Source organism: Balaenoptera musculus, chromosome 14 (genome assembly GCF_009873245.2).
Source record: "Balaenoptera musculus isolate JJ_BM4_2016_0621 chromosome 14, mBalMus1.pri.v3, whole genome shotgun sequence".
Lineage (NCBI taxonomy): Eukaryota > Metazoa > Chordata > Mammalia > Artiodactyla > Balaenopteridae > Balaenoptera > Balaenoptera musculus.
Window position 1 is genome coordinate 77,508,015 of NC_045798.1, and position 14,642 is coordinate 77,522,656.

At 44.0% G+C, this 14,642-nt stretch overlaps 1 long non-coding RNA gene across 1 annotated transcript in view; it reads left to right on the forward strand.

Moving 5' to 3' along the window:
* The window catches only part of LOC118880050, a 152,992-nt gene that overhangs the window by 74,572 nt on the left and 63,778 nt on the right, over positions 1-14,642 (forward strand). Inside the window, exon 3 of the long non-coding RNA XR_005016214.1 lies at positions 12,092-12,210. This is a non-coding gene — a long non-coding RNA (uncharacterized LOC118880050). The remainder of the gene's footprint in view (positions 1-12,091; positions 12,211-14,642) is intronic.

Genomic DNA, 14,642 nt, shown 5'->3' on the forward strand with positions numbered 1-14,642 from the left:
AAAGAAAAGTAACCAATAAAGTAACACTGGGAAGACAGCTCCACTGGCCTCCAGCAGTCTTTTAAACAGAACAAGGATGCAAAGGGCCCATGAAACACATCCTTCCTGGAGCAGAGGTTAGAGCACTTCTCCCAGAAGGACTTTGCTTGAGGTGTATTTCAGAGGGAGTAAAAATACCCAAGAATCGCTCTAGGCACCCTTGAGCACCACAACGAAGGGAGATCAGGTTGTCTTGAACTCGCTTCGTGGATGGGGGTGTGGAAATCTGTAGGAGGCCAAAGAAAAGAATGTGCTTGTAAAGTTTCCATGTCTCAGTGCTTCTGAAATAGGTGGAAATTACAGCTCCAGTCCTTTCACCATGGGAACATCTGGGATAAAAGTACTTCTGTGCATATTAAGAGGACTATTTATAGTTTTCTACGAATGTTAGGGAAGACAATTATGTAAAGCGCTACTGTATTATTAGGTATTTGAAAAATACCAGGCTTGCAGTAACTGTTTGCAAAGATCTAGAAGCAATTTAGACGTCCACAGATCTGCGTACTCCAAGTGGGAAAGCACTGGTTTATTTTCCTGATGCAGCAACACCACCAAACTTCAGCTAAAGTCTCTGCTGACAGCAACGAACAGAGCGGTGTCACCAGGTGTGTCCGCCCTGCTGAAGTCATGTTTGTGCTGGTTCTACACGCACAGGGAGCCAAAGGGAAATAAGAGCTTGAGTCACTTATGGGACGATTTGGACAATCCCCCTGCATAGTAGGGTGGGTGCTCAGACCTACAGGACAGGCTTCTTACCTCCTCTGCAGGACGCTGAATAGAAGCAGACAACTGCCCAGGGGGGCAGGGGGTGGGACAAGAGCCCATCCAGGTGTTCTGTCCATAGCCAGTCCCAGGTTTGCACAGCTCCCAAAAGGGGATGGGATGGAGCAGGGTTTCCCGGGTCCAACTGGGCAGAGGGATGATTTTTGACAACTTTGCAAATCAGAACTTGATTTACACATGGTTGTGTCACAATTTTCTGGACCTTTTGCTACTTCTTAAACATCTCCATTGTAATCAAGCCTCATTTTCTAAAACAACTCAGGACAACTTACAACTCTAACCAACTTTCCTCTCTACCGCGGCTTAACGAAGTGTTCCCCAGCCCTTTGAAATAAGGGTGTGAACCTTGATCTCATGGGGAATATGACTGTGCAATCCTGCGTAGTCTTTTCTTGCCCCTTTGTCTTTGAATTACATAGTGAGAAATGACCAGAGAGAAGAAATTAAATTCAAAAGTAAATCAGTAGAGCTGTGAGAAGAGACCCTTATAGAGGAGAAGGGTGGTCTAAATCCCGTTGACTTAATAATGAAATAGAAAAATGTAAGATGTAAGAGGAGGGTTACAGAGCTATTAGGAGACTGGTCACCAGAGGGGCAATTAAACCAGTGGCTAGAGATGGGGAGGAGGGGTACCCCTGCTGATGCTGCTGCAGGAGATGAGGAACTAGAAAATCGAGAATGAAGCTTGGAGGTTGCTTATAATGCAGCCTCCCCAAGCATGTGATTTAATTTCGTCTTGAACCACCCAAATCCTCTCTTGAATATTAGGTTCCACTGACTGGTATTGTTTGTGGAATTCTTTTCTTCGTCCATGAAAGAGGAGCAAAATTACAAAGGCCAACAGTAATTACATTTTAAATAAACTTAAGCCACCAATTCTTAAATGGGTCTTTTTAATTTCAGTGCACAATTTTATACTGAACTATCATCCCTCCAGATTCTACTTCTTCGTTTTAGCCGTTGAGGATTAAGCGACCAATCGGTTGTTAATATTTTTGCAAATCGGAAATATGATTTAAAACATTTAAAAGACGGCCACGTCCTAAGTTAAACAAAAATGCAAGTTAAATGTCTTAGAGAAAATAGTGTTTGATATTCACAATGTTATAATGAACCTGAGTGCCAGGGTCCGAGGCTGGCCTTTCTTCAAACAGACAAATAAAGCCCGGATGATTGAAGGCAGCAAATCCTGCGGGATCCAAGGCCAAGACCGATGGCGTTGTCCTGACTGTGGTGCCTCCTCGTGTTTCCTGAGAACAGATAACCCCTCCTCATGCCAGAAACACAAAACCCGACTACCTACCTTCCAAACCTGGAGCCTGGACTTTCCCCTTTTGGACACATAAACAAAGAATGACAAGGGTAGAGAGAAAATAGGGATGCTTCTTTACTGTAGCCTAATGAACGAGTCTCCCAATGAGAAGATGATTCCCCAGGAAAAAGTCGCCCCAAGGGTCCCACTTAATAGTAAATTACTGCCTTAGTGTATTAAATTGTACCCTAGAGGCCAAAAGGAATTAGGGAAAACTGCCTGATTTACTTTTACAAAGTGATTTACACACGGAGGTGTAATCTGTCTCCATAAATCTGAAGCATCTACAAGGCAAGCCACTCCTAAGGTAATACAGAGAAGGCGATTTCAGTTATGTAGTTATTTACCACCACTCCGTGCAGCCTCCCTCAGAGTCAACACCGGAGACAATGAACACGGGCCTCTTCAATTCATTCTGTCACATGAAGACCATTTTTCTCATGTGGAGAGAAAACAAGGGGAAATGCAGTAAAAAGAATCTCTCTCCCTCCCTTCCTCTCGTCTTTCTCTCTCTCCGAAGCACAGTCCTGAGATGTTCTGAGGCTTGTATGTTCTCAGACACTGCCAGGGGGCTTTTTACTAAGGACATGAAGCTCTTGGGCCCACAAATGACAGAACAAAGGATGTCTCACTTTCACCAGGACTGCTCTTCATTTCACATTTACCCGCCTATCCTTTGGTTCTGCAATTGGATTCATAACTGAAAGGTGAATCTCAAGTTCAATGAGTCGACAGTTCATTACCTTGAAAACAGAAATGGCATATGCAAATAGATTTTAAAGAAGGTCTGTCTTCTGTTACTTCATGTATGAGTCCAAGTTCACAAAACTCTTTTCAAATTTAATATTTATTGAGGGCATTTCCCCAAAGAGCATTTGCTAAGATTGCTGCTGCCAGAAGCTGAAAATATAGTTCACTTAAAAGCAGTTTTATTTATACAACTTGAGGATATTTATGACACGATCATTGATTGAATGTTCAGCCCATTTTCTTATCAGCAGTGCATCTCCCCAAAATGAGAAGAGGTGAGAAGGAGCTGTGTGGACTGAAATATCCATCAAGTGTGACGGAACTAGGTCTGTATTTAGGGAAAGATGCTATAAGTCTGGAAAAGGCCGCCCGAGCAGAAACCATCTCCTCTATGTAGTTGATCATAATAAAGCTCTGATCAAATTCCAAATCCTAAGACACACACTCAAACTTATTCAGACAAATTACTTCTCTTCCTGAAAACCATTTTGTAAGCCTGGAATTTCAGCAGGGAAAGGATTCTAACCATTTCAAAGCACGTTAAAAAAAATCTCCTTTCCCTTCCTTACCTCACAATTCTTCCTAACACAAAGATGAAAACCCCAGCAAGACCAAGATGGCAAAGTAGGAGATCCCAGCCTGGGTCCCCTCACAGAGATCAATAATTAGACAGCTATCCATGGACAGAAACAGCTCTGGGAGAGCTCAGGAGTCCACTTAAGAAACTTCAGCAACACAGTAGGAAAAACACCTGAGGATAACCGCGCAAAATGGGAAGAAAAAGAGCTTCATTTTGCCTGCATCATCCATCTTCTAGGCCAGCCCTGCTCAGTGCCCAGAGGGAACTCCCCACTAGAAAGAGTTCCCCTCGACAGGAAAGGAGAGTGGGTGAGTGGGCAGCCTTCCCAGCTTTTCAGGGCACAGCACCAATGATCTACTTTGGTTTCACACCAGCCAGAAACCTGCAAAGCTGAGACTTACAGAGATGGTTAGGATCAGGGAGAAGAGCAGGGGCTACAGGGAGTGGCTGCAGTTCCCAGTGACCGGCTCTGCAGAGGACCCAGCAACTTGCCACTGAAGAAACCAGTGCCCAGCACAGCTGTCAAGAACCCTTTGCAGATTTCACAGGTTTTCACCCCACAGGTATTTGCATTCGCAGATGCCAGAAGACTGAATCCCTCCCTGCTCCCTCCCTGCCCTGTCCTGCCCGAGCCCAGGATCTGCACCAGCAGCCAGCCCAGGTCTCTGTGGCTGCATGAGTGCAAGACGCCAGCTTAGACCCCTATGGCTGACTCCCACTATTGTGAACATACTTGGGGCTAGCCCCTCCCGCTGTGTACCTGCATCCCGCTGGCCCGATCCCTGTTGCTGGCCTCCACTGCCCTGTGCACACCTGTTGGGAGACCCTGTAGCCACAGGAGTGCATGCTGACAGCCAGGGCCCTCACAGCTGCCAGTGCGCCTGCAGTTGGCCCTGGCCTTTGCTGCTGAACCTGACCCCTAGCACTGTGTGTGTGTCTTCAGCCAGCCCCTGCCACTACACAGGCCCCTGCAGCTGAGTGGGTGCACACCACTGACTCTGGCCACCATAGTTGCCTGCCCTGGTCCTTAGCTGCTGGACCTGGAGGTGCCACTGAGGACCCTAACAGGCCTTGTAGCCACTGTGGACCTGCTGCAGTACTCACAAAGGACCACACAGTTTTTGGTGCTGTGGACTCCGTTGGCCTGAGCCAACAAAACATCATGCTCCCTGGACCCAGAGCTACCACATACCCTTGCAGTTGGTGCCCTTCACCACTAGACCCAGGGGCACACCATATTCCAGTATGCCTTCACCTGCAGCAGGTGAAGGTCTTTGCTTACCAAAGTTAGTCCATAAACGCTGGAGGAGGCGTCTGATTCTTCAAGCGAGCAGATACCTGCACAAGGCTACAGGCATCACAAAAAATCAGGGAAACATGACATCACCAAAGGAACACAGTAAACTTCTGGTAACTGACCCCCAAGAAATGGAGATTCAGGAATTACCCAGCAAAGAATTCAAAATAATGGTTCTAAAGATGCTCAGAGAGCTACAGAAGAAACAACTCAATGAACAATTTAAATGAAATCAGGGAAACAATACAATAACCATGTGAGGAGTTCAACTAAGAGATAGAAAACACAAAAAAGAACCTAACAGAAATTTTGGAACTGAAGAATACAATAACCAAATTGAAGAATTCAGTGGAGAGCTTCGACAGTAGACTGAACCAAGCAGAAGAAAGAATCACTGAGCTTAAAGACAAATCATTTGAAATTATCCTGTCAGAGGAGCAAATAGAAAAGAATGAAAAGGAGTGAGAAAGTCTACGGGACTAATGGGGCAACATTGAAAGAAACAATGTACACATCACTGGAGTCCCAGAATGAGAAGGGAGGGAGAAATAGGCAGAAAACTTATTTAAAGAAATAATGGCCAAGAATTTCCCAAACCTGGGGAGAGAGTTGGACATTCAAGTTCATGAAACTAGGAGATCACCCCATAATTTCAATCCAAAATGATCTTCTCAAGACACATTGTAATAAAACTGTTTAAAATCAAAGATAAGGGGGATTTTTAAAGCAGCAAGAGAAAAAAAAATTCTCTTATACAAAGAAACTCCATAAGGCTATCAGTGGATTTCTCAGCAGAAACCTTCAGGCCAGGAGAGAGGAAGATGATCTATTTAAAGTGCTGAAAGAAAAAAACTGCCAACCAAGAATACTTTACGCAACCAATTTGTCCTTCAGAAATGAAGGTGAGATAAAGACCTTCCTGAACAAACAAAAGCTGAGGGAGTTCATCATGACTAGACCTGCCTTACAAGAAAGGCTGAAAGGAGCTCTTCAAGCTAAAACGAAAGGACACTAATTAGTAATATGAAAACATCTGAAAATATACAACACACTGGTAAAAGTAAGTAGATAGATTCAGAATACTCTAATACTGTAATATAGTAGTGTGTTAACCACTTAACTCTGGTATAAAGGTTAAAAGAAAAAAGGACTAAAATAGCTATAGTTACAATAATTTGCTAATGCATATCTGAAAGGATGAAATCGTGACATCAAACACATAAAATGTGTGTGGGGTCAGTGAATGGGTAGAGTTTTTGTGTGCAGTGGAAGTTCAGTTATTAACAGCTTAACATAGACTGTTATATTTTATATATATCAAGGAAGCCTCAAAGGGAGGCTTTGAGGCTTCCTTGATATATATAAAATATATACCCTTTCCCTTTGGTAGGTACACACAAGATAAAGAGAAGGGAATCAAGTACACCACTGTGGAAAATCATCAGTTTACAAAGGAAGATAGCAAGAAAGGAAGAAAGGAACAAAGGAAGTACAAAACATCCAGAAAACAATTAACAAGATGGCAATAGTCAGGGAGATGGCTCAAGCAGCCATAAACCAGCCCCAATGTCGCTCTCAGGAAGGGCAGCCAACGTGGAATTTATTGTCCCCAAGGTTCCCTCAAGGCCCTTACACACTTTGCTATGACCTAGCTCATCAGGTAAATGGCTTCTCAGGGACAGAAATATTGTATCACTGTTCTCAAAAGAATGGGTGAAGCACAAAATCAGGATTTTCTGTAGCTCTAGCAGACAAGAAAGATCTGGGGAACACAGAAAAGGCATTTCCAACCCCAGAAATCACACCTCATACAAGGGTCATGTTGGGGTGATGGAGGAGTCACAACAAATCCATCTCAAGCCCCTGTGTAGAGCCATGTGATTAGCCATGGGCTAGGAACCCCAAGATAAAGAATACTCAGCCCAAGCCCCCAGCCTGTTTTCGGGCTGGAGGTTACCTTGTTTCCCAGTTGGCAGCAATGATGTTTGTTGATGTGGTTTCCAAATGTAAGCAGCAGCTCAGCCCGGGATCTCCTGGTTGGACTTGACTGGCAGAGGGTGCAGGACTCCCATTAGGCGAGTGAGGTGGGCCTGGGCAAGGTGACCAACCACCATCCCCCAATAAGGGCAGAGGCAGCATTACAACCCCCCGGCCTCCTGTCCTTAGCGATCTGGCACAGTTTGGAATTTGGCTTGAAAACTCACAGCTTGTAAAGATTGGGTTTTTCTGTTTTTGCAAGGTGTTGTTTCATTTGGTTTGGTTTTGGTCTTGTTAGAAGAAATTCCAGATTCTGCAAAAGGTACATAGCATTAGTTCATAGGCTTTTTAAACATCCCCTTTACAGTAATGGAGAAGTCTTGTTACTTATGGTGGAATTTTTAAAAATCTCAAAAGCTGATGCTCCTGAAGATTGTTTTGAAAGATACACTGGGCTTTCATTGCACATAGAGGCAATTCGAAAATATAGATTTGTTCACTGTGTGGTTTGTTCATTTTCTTTTTAAAAAATAAGTTGGCTACAGAGTAATCAAACAGCACTGGTACAATGTACACGAGGTTACCTGCTTTCTGATGAAATATAATAAGTGCACCCATCAACTGTATAACATTCTGGCCCCAAATGTTTAACCTGAATCTAATCACCAAGGAAAAATTAGACAACCCAAGAGGTAGAAGATTCTATAAGACAGTTTGTGTGAACTTAAAAAAATCCAAGTAATATAAAACAGATAAGACAAAACAAAAAGGTGGGGGGACTCTTCTAAGTTAAAATTTTTTGAGGCTAAGAGAGACAAGAAAACCAGAAACAAGTTACGAACCCAAGGGTATGATAAAACGTTTTAAGGCATAAAAGACATTTTGAAGACGCTTGTGGAATTTGAATACGAACCGTACATTAGATCTTATTAAATTAACGTTAATTTTCTTCAGTGTGATAATAGGGTTGTGGTTGAGTCGCAGGATGTTTGCTGAAGTATTTAGGGGTAAATGTCATGATGTCTGAAGCTTACTATCGGATGGTTCAGCTAAAGCACACATATGTAAAAGAAAAATAATATGTTGCCCAGAGAAGAGATACAATAGGCTGCAGTTTTCTTGTGGGATAGAGTGTATTCTAAGGAATTCACTTGGGCTGGTTTCTCACCTTGGTTCCTGGCAGTAGATTGAGATAAAAAATGCTTGATGGTTTGGGCTTGATTCATACCAGGGAATGAATTTAATTCTGTAACTCTGAAGAACCAGATAAGCAACTTTAGGTGCCAGAAGTGAATGCATCTTCCTTAGAAACGAGAATTCGTATTGTGGCTTTATGGGCAAATATTCCGCTGAGCCTTGTTTTTATTTCTCAGTCTGAACTGAGGATCGGCCCTGTTTCAGAGGACAGGTTAAGGCTGGTCAGACTTAAGACCAACGTCGTGAATGCTTTGACAGTGGCCCCTGACTACTTTGAGACCACTTCCATTTGAAAAATATGAAGCATCCTCTTACTATTTTGAGGGTAGATTTGGAGCAGGAGGAAACAAATTATTTTGAGAGTGGCTCTCCATTTCTCTTATGTACCAGCCAAGCTTTGGATGCTGGAACCCAGACAACTCCTCTGCCTTCCCTTTCTGCACAGGCCACCGTGGGACCTGTGATCAATGTGGAGGAGAAAGGATTGAATTCACTCCCTCGGGACTGGGAATGAGACCAAGTCAGATATTGGATTTGAGTGCTAAGTGTGAGGTAATACCCTCTGGTTGCTTTGCCAGTCGACTGTGTTAGGACTATATCAGGGCCACTACCAGATTTGAGATTTGAAAGAAAGACACTGCGGACTTCCCTGGTGGCGCAGTGGTTAAGAATCCGCCTGCCAATGCAGGGGACACAGGTTTGAGCCCTGGTCCGGGAAGATCCCACATGCCGCGGAGCAACTAAGCCCGTGCGCCACAACGACTGAGCCTGTGCTGGAGAGCCCGTGAGCCACAACTACTGAAGCCCGCGTGCCTAGAGCCCGTGCTCCGCAACAAGAGAAGCCACAGCAATGAGAAGTCCGCACACCGCAACAAAAGAGTAGCCCCCGCTCGACGCAACCAGAGAAAACCCGTGTGCAGCAATGAAGATCCAACGCAGCCAAAAGTGAATAAATAAATAAATAGATTTATTAAAAAAAAAGAAAGAAAGACCTGGATTTTAGAAGACAGTCTTGCAAATATTAAGATAACAAGCACTCTTTCAGCTTACACCATGGATGCTTATCAGCTCTTCAAGTGGCTACATAAGCATTGACCCGAAGGAGACGTGCACACACGATTTTGTTGAAAGCAACTTAGTTGAGTCGATAATTTCTAAAAATATTAATTATAATTTGGTTGAAAATGAATAATTTCTAATCACTGTTGGTTGTTTTGTTTCTTCCTTCCTTCTTCTCTTCCTCCCTTCCTCCTTTCCTCCTTCCTTCCCTTTTTCTTTCTTTCTTTTCTCTCTCTCTCTTTTTCTTTCTTTCAACAAATATGGGCAAACTGTGTGCACCAAGGGGCATTATTAAAACACTTTATTTCTTTAAACAATTTGGTCTGTCTTTCCAGAATTTCTCCAGTTGTTTTCCTCCTTTCCCCCCTCCTCTATTTGCGATTTATTTTCATCCAGTTATTCTGACTTTGTGTTGGTTTGTTAGGGCCAAGTTGGAAGCAACCAAAATGTCCAACAATAGGAGTTTAGTTGGAAACAACTCAAAAGGCTAACAATAGTGGATTGCTTAAATAAATTATAAAAGGTGTTTTACATTATGCCAAAACACTTTGAAAATGGTAATATTCAAGTTTGCCCGATTCTAAAATTTCATGAACACGTTGGCAGATGAGCAAAGCAGGTTAAAGGTAAATCAGGTATATATATGTATGGCTGACTCACTTTGTTATAAAGCAGAAACTAGCACACCATTGTAGAGCAATTATACTCCAATAAAGATGTTAAAAGAAAAAAAAGAAATAATAACAGTAAGCAAGGCTATAAAGTAAATTTAAAATGTTCCCGTTGGAATTTAAATTAAAGTACTTTGATTAGATACCCAAGATATGAACTCAATATAGGATGTACTTGTATGCTTAGAAAAAAAAAAAAAAGTAAATCAGAAAAAATTTAAACCTTAAACAATTCCAGATAATTTTTTTCTATTTTATCATCTATGATTTAAGATTATTTTATTTTTCTAAAATCAGCTGACATTCACTAGATTAAAAGAGGTATAATCAAGCAAAAAGAAGATAATAATGGCAGCAGTATTTTTAGCCTTCAGGTGACAACCACGATTATCTTGGTATGATTCCAACCAGATGATTTTCTATGCATTGATCCATCTTTCTCCTCCACCGCTCCACCAAAATGGCTTTTGTCAAGGTCAACAATGACTTACGTGTGGCTGAAGTCTCAATCCTCATTCCACTCGACAGATCCATCAGACACGGATGATGCTCTCTCCTCCTTGAAGCACTTTCTTCACCTGGTTATCAGAACAGCAAGCGCAGTGTCCTGGTTCTCCTCTTCCTCCCCAGGTGGCCCCTCCCCATCTCCCTCACTTCTCCACGGCCGAGCTCTCCAGAGCTTGGTCCTGGAATTCTTAGTCTTGATGCCCTTACGCCATGCTTTGTCTTAAAATACCGTTTTTCTGTGATGCACTCATTTATTGATTCAATACATATTTATTAGGTATCTGTTAAATGCCAAGCATTGTTCTGGTCACTGATGATTTTTTTTAAAAGAAAAGGAAAAAAATCCCCAGTCTTCATGGTGCTTAAACAGTTGCATGGGAAGAGGGCTTAGAAAATAAGCAAGATAAATTTAAAATATCCTGTGTTAAAGGGTGATGTACTGGATTAACTAGGGTCCCCCCACAATTCATGCTCACCCAGAACTTCAGAAAGTGAGGTTATTTGGAAATAGTGTATTTGCAGTTAACTGAAGAAGAGGTCATACTGGATTAGGTGCTATATTCAATGATTGGTGTCCTTATAAGAAGGCCATGTGGGGGCTTCCCTGGTGGCGCAGTGGTTGAGAATCTGCCTGCCAATGCAGGGGACACAGGTTCGAGCCCTGGTCTGGGAAGATCCCACATGCCGCGGAGCAACTAGGCCCGTGAGCCACAACTACTGAGCCTGCGCGTCTGGAGCCTGTGCTCCGCAACAAGAGAGGCCGCGATAGTGAGAGGCCCGCGCACCGCAATGAAGAGTGGCCCCCGCTCGCCGCAACTGGAGAAAGCCCTCGCACAGAAGTGAAGACCCAACACAGCTAAAAATAAATAAATAAATAAATAAATAAATTTATTAAAAAAAAAAAAAAAAAGAAGGCCATGTGAAGACAGACACAGAGGGAAGAAGGCCATGTGAACCAGGAAGTGGAGGTTGAAATGATGCAGCTACAAGCCAAGGAACACCAAGGACTGCCAGCAACCACCAGAAGCTGGGAGAGAGAATGAGAGGGTTCTCCCTGAGAATTTCCGTAAGGAATTCACCATGCCAGCACTTGATTTTGCATTTCTGACCCCCAGAACGGCGGGAGAAGAGATGTGTTGTTCTGAGCCACCCAGTTTGTGGGAATTTATCACAGCAGCCTTAGGGAACTCATCCAGGTGAGAAGTGCTGTGGGGAAAGTAGGGATGGAGGAGAGAGAATGTCCAGTAGAGGAGGAGGTTTGAAATTGTACTTGGGACGGTCTCGTTGCAAAGGTAATATTTGAATAAAAACCTAACGGAAGTGAGAGAGATTTATGGGGCCTCCTGGGAGAAGAGTATTCCAGGCAGAAGGAAAAACCAGTGCAAAGGTCATGCTACCCTCGTCTGCAGCAGTGGGTCTCAAAGTGGGATGCCTGGACCAATAGTAGCCGCATCACCAGGAATTCGCTAGAGATGCAGATTCTTGGCTGCACTCCAGACCTCCTGAATCAGAAGTTCTGGAGGCAAAACCTAGGACTCTGTGTTTTAGCAAGCCCTCCAGGGGACTGTGATGCAGCTCCAGTTTTGAGCCCCACCGTAAAGGATCGTCCTTGCACGCGAATCACGTGGTGATTGTTTCCACTTTCTACCGAGTCTTGGGAAGCAGAAGGCGGATGTCCATCTTCACCCAGTGCACAGCTGTGAGCCTGACGGCTGCAGCTTCTGAGCAGGTGTGGAGTGCTGTCTACCTGCGGCTCAGTCATTTCATGCATCTGTTGAAGTGGCCCTCACTCCATCATGCAGGGGATCAGGGAACGTGGAAAACATAAATCAGATAAGCCAAGAGCCTCGTCGTAGCCACTAGCACCGTGGCACTGCCACTTAGTGGAGTAATTTGAATTTCTTCTCTTCTCTTTCCAGTGGAGGATCTGTGAGCAGAGCACCCAGGTGGAGTGTCCTGGCAGCGAGAGACTCTGGACGTAAGCGCAGAATACAGGTCCAGCTGAACTGACAGACCTGGATGCTTTTTGCCCAGAAATGTGAGTTGATGTCCTAAAGGCAGCAAAGGAGACCATAGGATAAAAGGCGGAAATCTGGGGAAGCAGATCGGGCTCAAAAGAAGGAAGAAATTATGTTAGCACTGCCAGGGAAATGAATTTAATTCTTAGGTTGTCAAATGTATTTAGAGATTGTTTTATAAGATCACATGAGTAATCAAACTAATAAAGCAGGTAAGAGCTGAGTTCCTCTGTTTGGTAGACCCTGTAGGACATGGCCGGGGTGGCACCCTGACTCTAGCACATTGTGGGAACTATTGGCTTTGTTATCTCATTGATTACACTGTGAAATTGAGTCTTAGGGTTGGATTTAATTTTACTTAAATAAAAGGAGCTATCTGTGTCAGATTAGATAATCTCTCAGGTATTGTTTGACAGAAATGTTGTCTAATATAATGGACTCTCAAATCTCCTCCTTCAGAATACCATGCTTATTAGTCTCCTCCTCTGATTGTCCCACCATCGGCTAAGCCCCACCTTACGTGTCTGCCAGCCCCTCCTCTTCCCGCAATGAGTCTCTCAATGGCGTCATCAGTTTCTTCAAATTCAAAATGGACTCACTTATTCTCTCCTAGCTCCCAATTCTCCTCCATTACAGCTGAGCTTTCCAAGGGGGCGAGACCATGTTTTATGATTCCAAACAGTATTGGGCCCAAAGTAAGTGATTCATGCATTTATCAGCTTAAAAGCAAGAGTACTGGGGAGGAGGATTACATGGATAGGGAAGGAAGGAGAGAAAATTTGTCAGTGATAAGAAAGCAGGAGACAGACAGAGGTCTAGAAAGAGGTTTGAAATATTGCGATATTAAGTTGTGTTTATCCTCACTATGACTTTTCCTTACCCTTATTCCCAGTAGGTAGGAAGCAGGTAAGGAAGTGGGAGCTCTTTCAAGACAGCCTTCTTCCTGACTTCTGTTTTTCTTGAGGGACTTGTTCTGGAAGTGAGGAGTAGATGTAGAAGCTGTGAGGAAAAGAAGAGACATATCCCTAGATTGGGAAGGGCAGAGGTTGTTGGGCTGCCCAAGTTATGGACCATTAGGACTCCTTTCATTGCAGTTGCAGAATCCAACTTAGGCTGACTGTTAAAGAGAATTTAATGGCTCACGTAATTGTGGATCTAGCTTCAGGCATGGGTGAATTCTGTTGCTTGGGAGGACTGGTCTCTTCTGATCTCTCTCATGGCTTGGCTGCCCTCTGGGCTGGCTTCATTCTTAGTCAGATTCTCTCCATGTATGATAATCCCACTAAGCAGGGAGTCCTCAGCACACAGAGCTGAAGCCCAGCAGGCAGAGCTTCCCAGAGAGCAATCCCAGGGGCTGACTTTCCTTGCTTTGGATTGGCTTAGAATTTGGGTCAGGAGCTCAGTCAGTCACTTATGGGGAGGATGGTTTCCCAAAGAGAAATTGAAGTGCTGTTGCTGGAAGAAGGGGAAATGTATTGGGTAGACAAAAATATCAAATATCCACTGCCATATTCCATAGAAGCTGGTGACACTCAAGGAGTTGAAAACTCATCCGAGGGGAGTGGCTACAGGGGCAGCCTGGGGAAGGTCAGAGACCCCCAGCCTGTGCAGGGATCCCTGTATTCCACCTGGCATGGCCCCTGGCTACCGCATGGAAATTGGATACCCGTATAGGAAAAAAATGAACCTCAACCTCTGTTTCACTCCAGCTTGCCTTCAAGGAAATGGTCAGGCTTGATCCTTAAGGATGTCAATTGTTCCCTTTAAGGACCAGAGAATAGAGTCCCCACCTCCCACCTAGCCCTTCCCTCCCCCCACAATTTTTCAGCCTGCTGAAAGAAAGATTCTCTTGCAACCCCAGGGAGGGAGAAATCTTAAGATAGACTTGGATTGATTTTCCTACCAGCACGGAGGTATAAGGGCTTAAAGGCAGATTGAATTTTTTTTTAATAAATGTATTTATTTTATTTTATTTATTTTTGGCTGCGTTGGGTCTTCGTTGCTGCACGCGGGATTTCTCTAGTTGCGGCGAGCGGGGGCTACTCTTCGTTGTGGTGCGCGGGTTTCTCATTGCGGTGGCTTCTCTTGTTGCGGAGCACAGGCTCTAGGTGCGCGAGCTTCAGTAGTTGTGGCTCACAGGCTGTAGAGTGCAGGCTCAGTAGTTGTGGCACATGGGCTTAGTTGCTCCATGGGCATGTGGGATCTTCCCGGACCAGGGATCGAACCCGTGTCCCCTGCACTGGCAGGTGGATTCTTAATCACTGCGCCACCAGGGAAGCCCCAGATTGAATTTTAGTTCAAGAAAAATAAAACAAATGTGTCCTTCTTTTTTTGTGTGGAGGAAGGTTTATACCTGACACGTTGCTTCCTTTTGGTGTCTGAAAATATTGTCCCCCAAAGTACTGTAATTTAACAAGCATGTGCTTTTATTTTCTCAAAACCAAGGATTCTC